Consider the following 12121-nt stretch of genomic DNA (forward strand, 5'->3'; position numbering starts at 1 on the left):
CATAATGAAGCTGATTATGTGAACAGGAAGTCCATTCACATCATAAATGTACAGGTAGGTTGTGGGTAGATTGATTGTGGTTTCAAAATGTGAAAGACTGCATCATAGTTCAATGTCTGTTATTCTCTGTGATGTTAAGATCATATGTGATGCTGCATATATCATTTCTAATGTGGAGATCGAGTGGCCTGGTTCTATTCATGTCTTGAGGATTTTTGATGAGTTTAATGTGAGCAACAGATTGCAATGTGCTAAGCTGCCTAAAGATTTTAACAAAATGATTGACTTGTCCATGTTCTTCAATATACTCTAATGCAGTGTTTCTCAACTGGTGGGTCGCGACCCAAAAGTGGGTCGCGGGGCCGTTTTTGGTGGGTCGCGAGCCTTTTTCTAAAAAGAGAGAAAAATAAAGATAATCAAATTTAGTGGCGAGTCATTGTAGTTCCCCTCCGCACCCGCAGGGGGTCGTCGTGTCAGCAGCGACCGGTGAGGACACTCGTATTACTGTAGAAGAAACTGCATGTTTTCATAGCAACAGCAGCATGGCTAAACGCAAGTACGACAGCGAGTACATTAAATATGGATTTTCCTACATCGAAGACAAAGGAGTCCAAAAGCACGCATCTGAATAAACTTTTCGAGCGGTTTAGCGACTACTTTCCCGATAAACAACCCGAGGACGACTGGGTGCGCGACCCGTTTGGAATAAACATGGAAAGCATCACGTTGCCTAGCAGCGATGAATGTCAGCTGGTGGAGCTATCATGTGACCGCACTCTCAGAAAGAAATTCACAGAGGTAAGCCTTTCCCAGTTCTGGTGCAACGATGTGATGAGAGAGTATCCCTCCATTGCTAGTCGAGCTGTAAAAATCCTCCTACCATTCAGCACCACATACCTCTGTGAATGTGGCTTCTCAGCTCTTGTTCAGCTGAAAACAAAATACCCAAATAAACTGAACATTGAGCATGACCTCAGAGTTGCTTTATCATGCATACAGCCAGATTTTGAGACTCTTGTAAAGGCCAAAAAGCATCCTCAGATAAGCTATTAGAACTTCATGTAGTACTTTTATTGTGACTTTTGTTCATTTGTAAGTGCTTAAAAGCACACTTTTCTTTCAATATTGCACACTATTTTTCCCCCAAATATTGCCTTTCAAATATAGTTAAGCCCTTTGAAAAATGTTTTATTGTGTTTACATTTTGAGATTGATCAGAACATTAAGCATTTCTTCACTTTAATAATTTGTTGAATGCACTTCATCAGTTTTCATGTTTTGGACTCTTTTGCACATATTTCTATACATAGTTTCTCTAGCTACAACAGCAATGTTGCAGACTTGTGCAGTATTATGAGAAGCTACTGGTTTTGTTGAATTGCACTTTTTTTGCAGAAAAAAAATGCACTTTTATATATCCTGAGAACTACTTGAGGCTATTGTACTTGTTTCAAAGTCCTTAGTACTTGAATTAGTATTGCTGCTTGATTTTGAGTTGTTGTGAAGTACTTGAGTTCAGGTTTAAAAATTTTGTCGTTGCACGATCAATCAATAAATTGTTGGAGAAATATTGTTTGGGTCACGACTTGTCATTTCAGTTTTATGGTGGGGCCCAGACCAGTTGAGAACCACTGGTGTATAGTATATGTTATAGGAGGAAGTGTGTTTCATTCATTTAGTGGTTTGTCTTCATTTGTAGTTTCATTGTCTGTTTGTGAATATGATGTGTGGCATAATCAATGAATAATAATTTGTTTCACATCAATTAATAGTAATGTAAGTAGAATTTGAAAGGGATGTAAGTTTAGCAGTTTGTTACAGAGTTGTTTATGTAACATTATCGTTACTTTGTGCATTGAAAGTTGTTGAGCAATCGTTCTGTGCAGAATGTACATCCAGACAAGTCGCACGGTCGGTCGGTCGGAGATGACAGAACTCAACAAACACAATTATGAAGTTGTCAGAATTTGACATCAAGTCTGTCCAGCGATTCATGCTTCTTGCCTCTCTGCCCCACAGGATTGCACCTAAATAAAATAACACAACAGGTTACCATTAAACAGTTTTCCCTGCAATACTATTGTGGTTTCAACTTACACATTGACTCGGACAGCAATGTTCTCCCACGCCGTCTCCCTCTTGCACCTAAATGAAATAACACAACAGGTTACCATTAAACAGTTTTCCCTGCAATATTATTGTGGTTTCAACTTACACATTGACTCGGGCAGCAATGTTCTCCCACGCCGTCTCCCTCTCTTTTGCAGCTGCAGGTGCTGCACTTCTTTCTAAAAACGTGTTCAAACTCGCTATATGAACGCATGAAGATTTCCAATTCAAACGGTGTAGTCCTCCGCTTACCCGTTGCCATGGTGACTCGTCGAATCGGCGCTCCATTGATACTGGCTTTTCAGAGCTGTGGTGCACGTGCTTAACTCCGGAGGAAACCACTCCGAGTTGATTTAACCAACAACAGTTTGTTGAACCTGCTTCGTGAATCAGACCCCAGCAGACGAACTAAACCACAACTAACACTAAAAGAAACTACACTACCAAACCTACAAAAAACGCAAAACCAAACAGGAATAACCTCAACCAAACAACACAGCAATGTACTTACAAAAACCAGGGGAAAACCGAGATAAAGGCCAGGCAGGCTAGGAGAACCCAGAAGCTAGTGGGGAAACAAAACTGGCAGACTGAAGACTGGGGAGCATCCAAAAACAGACAGAAGTTGAACAGAGTCCACAAGGGAGAAATCCAGGACAGCAAAATTGGTTGAGTCCAAGAGGCTGAAGCTGACAAGAGGTAGAAGGCTTGGTTGGGAAACCCACAATCCAGGAATGCAGCAGAAGCCATGGAGGGATGTGAGCCGATGATCCAGCAAGGAGTGAATGGAAGCACAGAGCTTAAATACAGAAGGTGAGGTACAGAACAGTCAATGGAGTGACCTAATTACTGCAGGTGACACTCATTACAGTAATCAGCAAATAGAGTGCAGGCAGGTGAAACAACTTGACTCTGTCTGTCATCTCTCCTCGTTCCTGTCTCTTGCTCTCCCTGCTTCACCTGTCTGCACTCAGCTGATTACTGCAGGTGATTCACATTGCAGTAATCAGCTCACCTGCCCTCAATATCACCTGCTCACTATTTAAACTCTGCTTAGTCACTCTTTGTCTGTTTGACCATAAACTACTGGACGCCTGCTTCCCTCCAGGCTCAGATTCCCACAAAGACTCACATGGCTTCACACGCTCTGCTCCCTCATGGACTCTGCTTCCCCACTTCTGGACTCCTTCCTTCGTTTACTTTTGTTAATCCAGTTTAGTATTGGTTGACTTCCGTTTCTGTATTCATAGCGTTTGCTGGGTTTTGAATAGTTGGGTTTAGTTTTGTTTCCCCAGTTCAGCTCTCCATTTATGTACTAGTTTAGTTATCTTTTAAAATGAAACTCTTTCCATTATTCACCTGTCTGGAAGTCTCTCTGTGTCTGTGCCTGCGTTGTCCAACTCAGGGCCCAAACCGTCCCTTAAATGACCCTGGGTCCGTTTCACGAAGCAGGTTCAACAAACTCTGTGTAACCCTGAACTCTGAGTTGATCTACTCTGAGATAGAAAACTCTGAGTTTTCGGTTTCACAACGGCTGATTTGAGTTGGTTTAATCAACTCGGAGTAGTTTCACCCAGAGTGCACCGCAACTATAAAAAGACAGCATCAATGGAACCCCGATTCGACGACTCACCATGGCAACGGGGAAGCAGAGAGCTACGTTTTTTTTTACACCACTTGAATTGGACATCTTAATGCGTTCATATGGCGACTTCGAACACGTTTTTAGAAAGAAGTGCAGCACCTGCAGCTGCAAAAGAGAGTGAGACGGCCTGGGAGAACATTGCTGCCCGAGTCAATGCGTAAGTTTAAATCACAATAATATTACAGGAAAACTGTTTAATAGCAGCCTATTCTGTTATTTCATTTAGGTGCAATCCTGTGGGGGAGAAGCGCATGTGGCAGCAGCTGAAGATGAAATATAAGAACATTGTTCAAACGGGTAAGAAGTCGGCATAATCTCATGGAGCTACCTCATTTTGATCATGTTTTACATTGTAAAGTAGCCTAATTATTAAGTGGCTGTTTGACTGTGCAGTGGTTCTATCCCACACATAGCCTAAATGTCTGCATCCATATCATGTTCTGTTAAACAATTAAGCCTATTTAAACTAACACAGACTTCTACTCAGCCAACAGAAAGAAAGCAGATGCCTGTAAAAAGGGAGGAGGCCCAGCACCACCACTTGTAACGGAGGCAGAGGAGCTGGTCCTAAGCCAGAATTTGGGAAGGCCAGTGGCTGAGGGAATCCCTGGAGAGAGCTCATCCTGAGACCACATCCCAAGACACAGGTGCTTTTATAAAAGTAAGTGTGTGCGCGCGCACGTGTTCAGCTTTTATTTTTATTTCATATTATTGTGTAAAATAAATATATATTTATCTTCAGAGTTGTCCTTGTGTTTTGTCTCTTTCCAACCTTTCAGACTGTCCTGTTTGAGATCTAGACTCCACAAAGGCCATTACAGATGATTCCATTAATATTTTATCTGATAATTACACAATTTGTCCAAATGCTAGCCTTAGCAACCAAGTTATGAGTCATAACTTGGGACATTGTAATAAGTGCTATTTGGGTGAATTAAACATTTAAAATCTTAGGTAGGACATGAAGTAGTACTTTGTGTTGAATACTTGGTGTGCTCCTGAAAGTGCATCCTCCGGCTGTGTAGAAAAACTTACAGGGGTTAAAATGAACGAGGAATTCTTCCTGAATAAGCCTTTTGTATTGTAAGTATATTTTGAGTGAAATCTTCAATTTAAAACGTAAATTGTGCACTTTAGTGATCATCTGTTGCGGTAGGTGGCGCTGTCTATAAAAAGTGCTCTAAACTTACAGGAAGTGTACAGCCCTGTAGGTGCAGCCTCCGGCTCTGCAGACACATACTATTGGACCAAACGACAACAAGATTCTCAGAGGGCGGAGCCAGAGAGCAGCGATTGGTCAGACTGACTGAGAGCCAGAGAGCAGCGATTGGTCAGACCATAACTATATATAGAAGCCAGCACGCTAGCGTATCTAGTCTGTGTATATCTATGGTCGGCACGTCTGGTAGCATCTCTGGCTGCTGTTGACCTTGTTTTTGGAGGAAAACACAGTAAGAAGATAAATACTTCTAACCTGTAGCGTTATTTTGTTGTACGTTAAGTCAGCGACTTGTGAATAGTTGCGTTTTGTCGTGTTTGAGCAGTTGGTCCGGACGCGTTAGCTAGCTAAGCGGCTAAGTTAGCTAGCGGGCTAATTAACACAGGTGGCTAACTTACCGCTGAACACCTGTGTTAGTTGCTGCCTGTCCGTCATTATTAGAATGACCTTCTCAACCTGTATTTCTCTGCTGTGTATTTTAGCTTTTAAAAAAGTTATTTTACTTTAAGGTTAACTGAAACCCGTTCAGCTGGTTTTAATTAAACTGCGCTTAACATTGCGCAACATTACCTCTCTGAATCTCCATAATTTTATTAAATTCCTTCTCTCTTCCACTGCTCAAGTTCAATCCAGTATATAAAGTGACATTAATAGTGAATAAACTAACAACCAGCCATTGTATTTATTACTGCATGTATTTGTAGTAAAACATGAGTTGAAACATCCTACTTTTGGATCTAGAACTGCACAAGCCATTCATTTTCAGTCACCTGACGAGTTAAACTCCCCTTTTTATGTGAAGTTGAAGCAGAAAGTCTGAGTTAACGAAGAAAGTTGTTTATAATTTGCGATACCTGTTATCTCTGACTGAGGCTTTAGTTTTTGTTGAGCTGATTTACACGTAGAAACTTTGTTCAGGACAATTTCTCAGTAGCTCAGAGGACATGCTGCTTTTTTACACAACCTTGTAAGAGAATATCTGTCAATGCTTTCAGCAGAATTTAGAAACACAACACTTCCTAAATGGATATTTTGAGGCTGTGAGGTTGAACGTTTGAGAGTATATCATTGTGTTTGTGGTCTTTCTGTTTCTAGGTGGAAGCTGAATTAGTGAGGAAGACTCCTGCTCCTGTCATCTCTAAGCTCCTCACACATCTTTACCTGCACATGAGGAAAATCACTCCTGTAGAATGCAGGTATGTTTGTCATTATTATAAAAAGATGTTGCCTGGTGACCTGTCAGAAACCCATTATACAGAGTCAGCCAAAATAATGTTTACACACATCAGGAAAAGAAAAACTTGCATCAATATTTCAATACCAAATTTACTGAGACATCACGAGATTAATAAACGTTATCTTTGGCCTCTACAATTACAAGAGGTGCTCAAAGTGGTGGCCACTGGCTTCCAGACATTTATGTTGTGTTGTAGATGTCACTTGTTGATGCTCCATTCATGAGGGTAGCGCCATCTGTTGGGAAAACATCGTACAACAGGACACAGAGTTATCGTGATTTGATCAAACTTAGAAAGAGGTATCTATATGTATAGAAGTACTTATACAAATGAAATATTTATTAAAGTTTTTCTTTTCCTGATGTGTGTACATTATTTTGGCTGACTGAACTTAATGAGAACAAAACTGTCATTTAATTGTTGCTCTGAAAGCTTCTTTAGTGAAAACCGGCTGGTGTTCTGCTTTGAAACAAACTGCTGTTGATGTCTGTGCTTTTAGGTTTAACCCCACAGTTTCTGAATGAACTGATTGTTTTTTTTTTTCTTGATCAATGTGGATGTTATATTTGATGGTAACATTTACTGATCATATAATCAGCATGACTATATAACAGCATAACATTATGAACACCTGACTAATACTGTGTTGGTCCCTTTATGCTGCTAAAACTCCTCTGACCCAGTGGTTCATCAGAACCTCTGGGGATGTCCTGTGGATTCTGTGGATCCTGTGGGTTGCAGGGTGGGTCCTACCTAGACCAGGCTGATCCTGGACCATCCCACAGATGCTCAATCAGATCTGGATGTGGGGAGTGTGGAACCCAGGTGAACAGCTTAGCTCTGTCGTGTTCCTCGGACCACTCCTGTAGTAGCAGTTTAGTTTGTCCTGCTGAGGGTGGCAGCTGGCATCAAGGACTGCTGTTGCCATGGAGACTAGGGGGTTGTTTGTCCTGCAGTGTTTAGGTGGTGGTACATGTCAAACATCCACATGAACGTCAAGGTTTCCCAGCAGAACGTTACATTAGAACAAGATGATAGATGTTGTTGTCTTCAGCTGTCAGTGGTCAGAATGTTGTGGCTGATCAGTGGATCTGTCTGCCTTTACTCTGACATCCAGAGTTATACAAAAGTGTAGTATGTGTGCAGTGCAGAAGAGATTTACTTTATTGTATGTGGTTTTAGTGGTCCCATCAGAGAAAATCATATCCATATACAGATTTTTATTAATTCCAGGGCTGGTTCAGTAAAGATTATAATAATAACTACATCAGATAATTCTTTGTTGCAGTTGGAATTTTGCAGACTGAGAGATGTTTGAGAAGGTTTGCAGTTCTTATTTTAGCAAAATATGTTATAATAGAAGATCTTTATTGTCATTGTACATGATATTATCTGCAAACCAGCAAAGTGTATCAGTCTGAGGTATCTAAAAATAAATAAGTAAAGAAAAATGCTTCTAAAGCCAATAATAAACAGAATATTTTGAGGGAATATTCTAAAAAGGAAAGAAAAGCTCCATTCTCACTCCTCTCAGGATAAACTGTCATTAAAATTGACCTTTAAATTTAGCTTCAACACGAGATAAAAAACATTTACTTTCATTACTGATATTGGTCAAGTTTTAATAAAGTTCATGCTACTTTTATAAAATGATGAAAGTGAATAAATTGTATTTCTGTGATCTGTGTGTGATTTCTGTCTTTTCTCCTGTAATCCAGATGGTTTCAGAGGGAGATGATGCCACATCTGGTCCAGCTGATGGAAGGTCTTGAAGTTCTCTGACTGGCCTCGACATGAAGATGGTCGTCTCACTGGATTTAAGGTTTCCAGAATGCTCAGTAACAAACACCACCAATGAGCCAGCAGGGAAGCTTTAGGTTTATTAAATGTTGCTATGAAGGTTTCGCTGTTTTTCTTTGTGAATGCAATGTGCTCCAACTCGAAACTTGAATTAGAACTTAGAAGTAAATCCTTTCCATCTGAAAGGATTTAGTTGCATTAACAACCTCATAACATTCTAATTTTTATTCCAGTCCTTGGTTGGAAATAGAATCCTCTGGTATTGATTCAGGTAAAAAAACTGAAACTTCACAGCATGTTGGAGCAAAACAAACCAGATGAAAAACTGTGATGGTGTTGGATTGTCAGACCGTAATGTTGCAGCTCAAAGCAGCTTTTCTAGCTCAGTTCATTCTGACATTCAGCTAATGAATCAACACAGCAGATGGTGATCCATGCTGTGGAAGTCTCACATCTCCTGATTTAATGGAGCTGCTTTGCACTTTTTACACTGTTTATTCACCAACACTTTATTTAATAAAAGTCCCATCTAGTTTTTATGAGGAATGTGGTGTTTTAATTTCTCTGTGAATAACTGCAGTCTAATGCAACAGCTGGAGTTGTAACATCTGTCCTGATATTGATCATGAAGTATTGATCAGAATACTTATGGTCAGCAGTCATCCCTGAAGTTTTACATTAAAATCTTTACTTGTGTTGTGAACTTTGGCAAGAAGCAGAAACGTTAGTGTTGCCATGGATACATGAGTGTTAAATTCTGTCCATGTTTTATTTTGGGAATGCAGTCCAGTTCCAGAATGTGGAGGAATTTATTCTCAATCACAGACAACAAATATTATCTGAAAGTTGGGTTATTGTTGTTTATCAGCACAATACAAAAAGATTAATGTTAGAAATATTCCAGTTCAGACTCTAGAATATCATGATTTATGTAAATTTACCTCAATAATATGAATGTTCAGGTTAAGATTGTACAGTGATATTTATTATGTAAGTTTAGCTGATTAAAGTTTAAGACTCTGCACCAAAATATTATTTAAATTGACAGCAATATTATTTGACACAAATCTATCTAAATCAAAATTTTAATAATTTTCACACCAAACATTTACTGGACTGATTTAAACATTAAAATCACTCCTTTCTAATCCTCTGCTGTATGTTCAAACCTGAGGCCTTAAATAGAAACACACAAGTATCTGATTGAAGGAACTTCTGCAGAGTCTTGGTTCCAGAACATGATGATAGAATTATAGACAAACTTTAACAAAAGCTGCATGAGAGTTTACAGGTTTTTATGTTGGATTTCTTCAGTAATTTAATGAGTTATCAGCAAAAATCAAGTGTTTATTTGATGAACTTCATTTCCTAAAACATCCAGAATTGGAGCTCATATCTTTGGCAGCTGTAAAGTTTCTGCTCCTTCAAAGTTCACAACACAATGAATGAATTCCTAAAACACTCTCAATGCTGGAGAGCGTTTGATGCTGAAGCAGTGACCAGTTTTTCTGTTTCTTCTCTGGAGATGCACAATGAGGGACGTCTGCAGAGACTGAGAAAGAGTCTCACCACATCCTGACATGAGGAAAAAGACTTTATTGAAGACTACAATGAGAAAAACTATCAGACAGCAGACGGCTGCATTCAAGGTGAGCTCTGGACATTTGATCTGGAACAGGAATTCAATAACGGCAGCATGAGCTTCATTTCAGTCTGTAGGTGCTGAATTCATGGATGAATCATCTGGCACTAGAGAAGAAGACCATCAAACATCCACGTCAGCTGATGGAGGTCCAAGAGTCTCACCAAACAACCTACAGAGTGAAGACCTCGAATCTGATTGGACGGCCTCCTATTCAGCCACATGTGTGAACAAATGCCTCTAAGTTGATTTGTTTTCTAAAATAAATCTAGTTTGAGTTCTAATCTATGCCTGTGTGTTTGCTTCTTTACACCGCTGTTAACAGTTTAGGCTGTTAGATTGTTCCAGATAAGACAAGTACAAGATTCTTCAGAGCCGTTCCACCACGAGCCTGACAGGAAGAACTCCAACAGCTACTGAATGTTCCTGTGGTCCCCTCAAGGCTACAGGAGGAGCCCTACGAGGACGAGCCGGTCCACCTGATGGCGGCCAGTCGCTGCTTTTCAAAGCCAACACCGACTACGTGGACTTCTACTGGACCACACGGAGGCCTTCAAACCGGACCAACAAGTTCACCGACTCCCCGACTCGTGGGTCTGAGGACGCCGCTGAGCCTCGGCCCAGCCGGCCTCCTGTCTGTGGGTGTTTGAGTGCTGAGAGGTTTGTGGATGCATGTGAACGTTCTGTGTTGAAACAGCAGCTTTGGACTCACTAACGCCAGGAAAAACCAAGAGCTCCTTTATTTGTGACTTCCACTAAAAAACTGATGAAAATAAGTTTGCCAGGGTTCTGACTGATAACAGATTATTAAATAATGAAAATAGTCGTTTAAATATTCCTTTAAACAATCCTTTTAGGTCTACATTTCCTTTACACTGACTTCTTGGTATATGTACAAGTATTTTGGGTGGAATATACCATTAAGCCCAATGTTCAAGGGTTCTTCTGCGAATATACCATTAAACCAACCTTTTAGGTAAATGTTCCAGGATGTTGGGTAGAATATACCATCAGATCAACCTTTTAGGTCTACATTGGGAGATTTTAGAGTCGAATATTACTCCAAACCATCCTTTAGGTCTACATTTAAGGTGGAATACTCCTTTACACCAAGACTTTTTGGTCTACATTGGAGGATTTTAGGTGGAATATTCCTTTGAATGAACTTTTTAGGTTTATGTTCAAGGATGTTGGGTGGAATATACCATCAGACCAACCTCCAGGGTCTACAGTAGTGAATTTTAGGTGGAATATACCATTAAACTCCCCTTTTAGGTCTACATTGGAGGATTTTAGGTGGAATTTTCTTCCAAACCGTCTTTTAGTCTACATTTAAGGATGTTTAGGATGGTATATTCTTCCAAACCAACTTCTCAGGTCTACATTTCAGGTGGAATATTCCTCCATACTAACTTTTTTGTCTACATTGAAGAATTTTTTCAAAACCACCCTTTCGGGCCTATATTTGGGGTTTTAGGTGGAATATTCCTTTTAACCAGCCCCTCAGGTCTCTTCGAGGATTTTGGATGGAATACTCGGTTAAACCAACATTTTAGGTGCATGTCCAAGAATTTTTGGTGGAATGTTCCTTTAAGGTGGATGTGTGACGACCTTGTAGGTGGAATACTTCCTGAAACCAACCTTTTAGGTCAACGTTCAAAGATTTAAGGTGGAATATTCCTTTAAACCAACCTAAATTCCATGTTTTGATCATTATCAAGTGAGAAACCTCAATCCAGACTCTTCATAATGATGTTTGAGATTTATGCTGCTGTTATTTGTTTAGTACAGACTAAATGACAGAAATCCACAACTGTAATTTTATTTCAGGACTCGGTTATTAAATGTCAAAACAATCCATGTGACTAAAAACTCAACAGATTAAACTCTCCACAAGGATCCAAAATAAGTTGGACTTCTACATGAGAGCTTTAATTATTCTTCCTCTACTTCCTGAAAAGTTTGGTCAATAAAAAAGACAAAAACTAGTATTTTCAGCTGAACTAAAGGCAGACTTTGTGATTTTTCGGCTCACGTGTTGTTGTAAACATACTCTTTCAAATAAATACCCGCCAAACCCCCTGGAAACCAGCGTTTGTCCTGTTTTTGTGTTGCTCCTCGGCGACCCTCGACAGCCGGGTCTTAATGTTTTTGGAGCAACACACCATACTATGACGTTTTTACAATGATGGTTCTACTATGGAACCAGTTTGACATGTTCAGGTGTTCTTTGTGTGAAAACTCAGAGATTTCAGGTATCAGAAGGTGGTTTTCAACTTTCTTTGTTAACTTTCTGCTTCAACTTTAAACTAAATTTCCTTCACTAACCCAGCCCTCTGGACTTCCAGTAAGCTGTGTTCCTATTGGCTGTCCAGGTGGCTGCTTGGTATTATCAGGAACACCTGAGCAGCTCAGTGTCTTCCTGCTTTATGTGGCTGCAGACAAACATTTCCTCTGCTTCTCTCCAC

At 40.0% G+C, this 12121-nt stretch overlaps 2 long non-coding RNA genes across 3 annotated transcripts; both read left to right on the forward strand.

Annotated features, from left to right (window-relative positions):
* Window positions 1-408: 408 nt before the first annotated feature.
* On the forward strand, window positions 409-6291 carry LOC111568771 (uncharacterized). Its single transcript, XR_002746143.2, has 4 exons — window positions 409-798; window positions 3981-4051; window positions 4242-4415; window positions 6069-6291. It is a non-coding gene; the product is annotated as an uncharacterized LOC111568771 (long non-coding RNA).
* A 2069-nt stretch (window positions 6292-8360) lies between these two features.
* On the forward strand, window positions 8361-9937 carry LOC129349770 (uncharacterized). 2 transcript variants are annotated; one of them, XR_008602890.1, is made up of 2 exons: window positions 8361-9660; window positions 9724-9937. It is a non-coding gene; the product is annotated as an uncharacterized LOC129349770 (long non-coding RNA). The 2 variants fall into 2 exon arrangements; XR_008602889.1 differs by having other exon boundaries at window positions 9765-9937.
* Window positions 9938-12121: the final 2184 nt, after the last annotated feature.

The sequence above is a fragment of the Amphiprion ocellaris genome, chromosome 10, assembly GCF_022539595.1.
Source record: "Amphiprion ocellaris isolate individual 3 ecotype Okinawa chromosome 10, ASM2253959v1, whole genome shotgun sequence".
NCBI classification, from domain to species: domain Eukaryota; kingdom Metazoa; phylum Chordata; class Actinopteri; family Pomacentridae; genus Amphiprion; species Amphiprion ocellaris.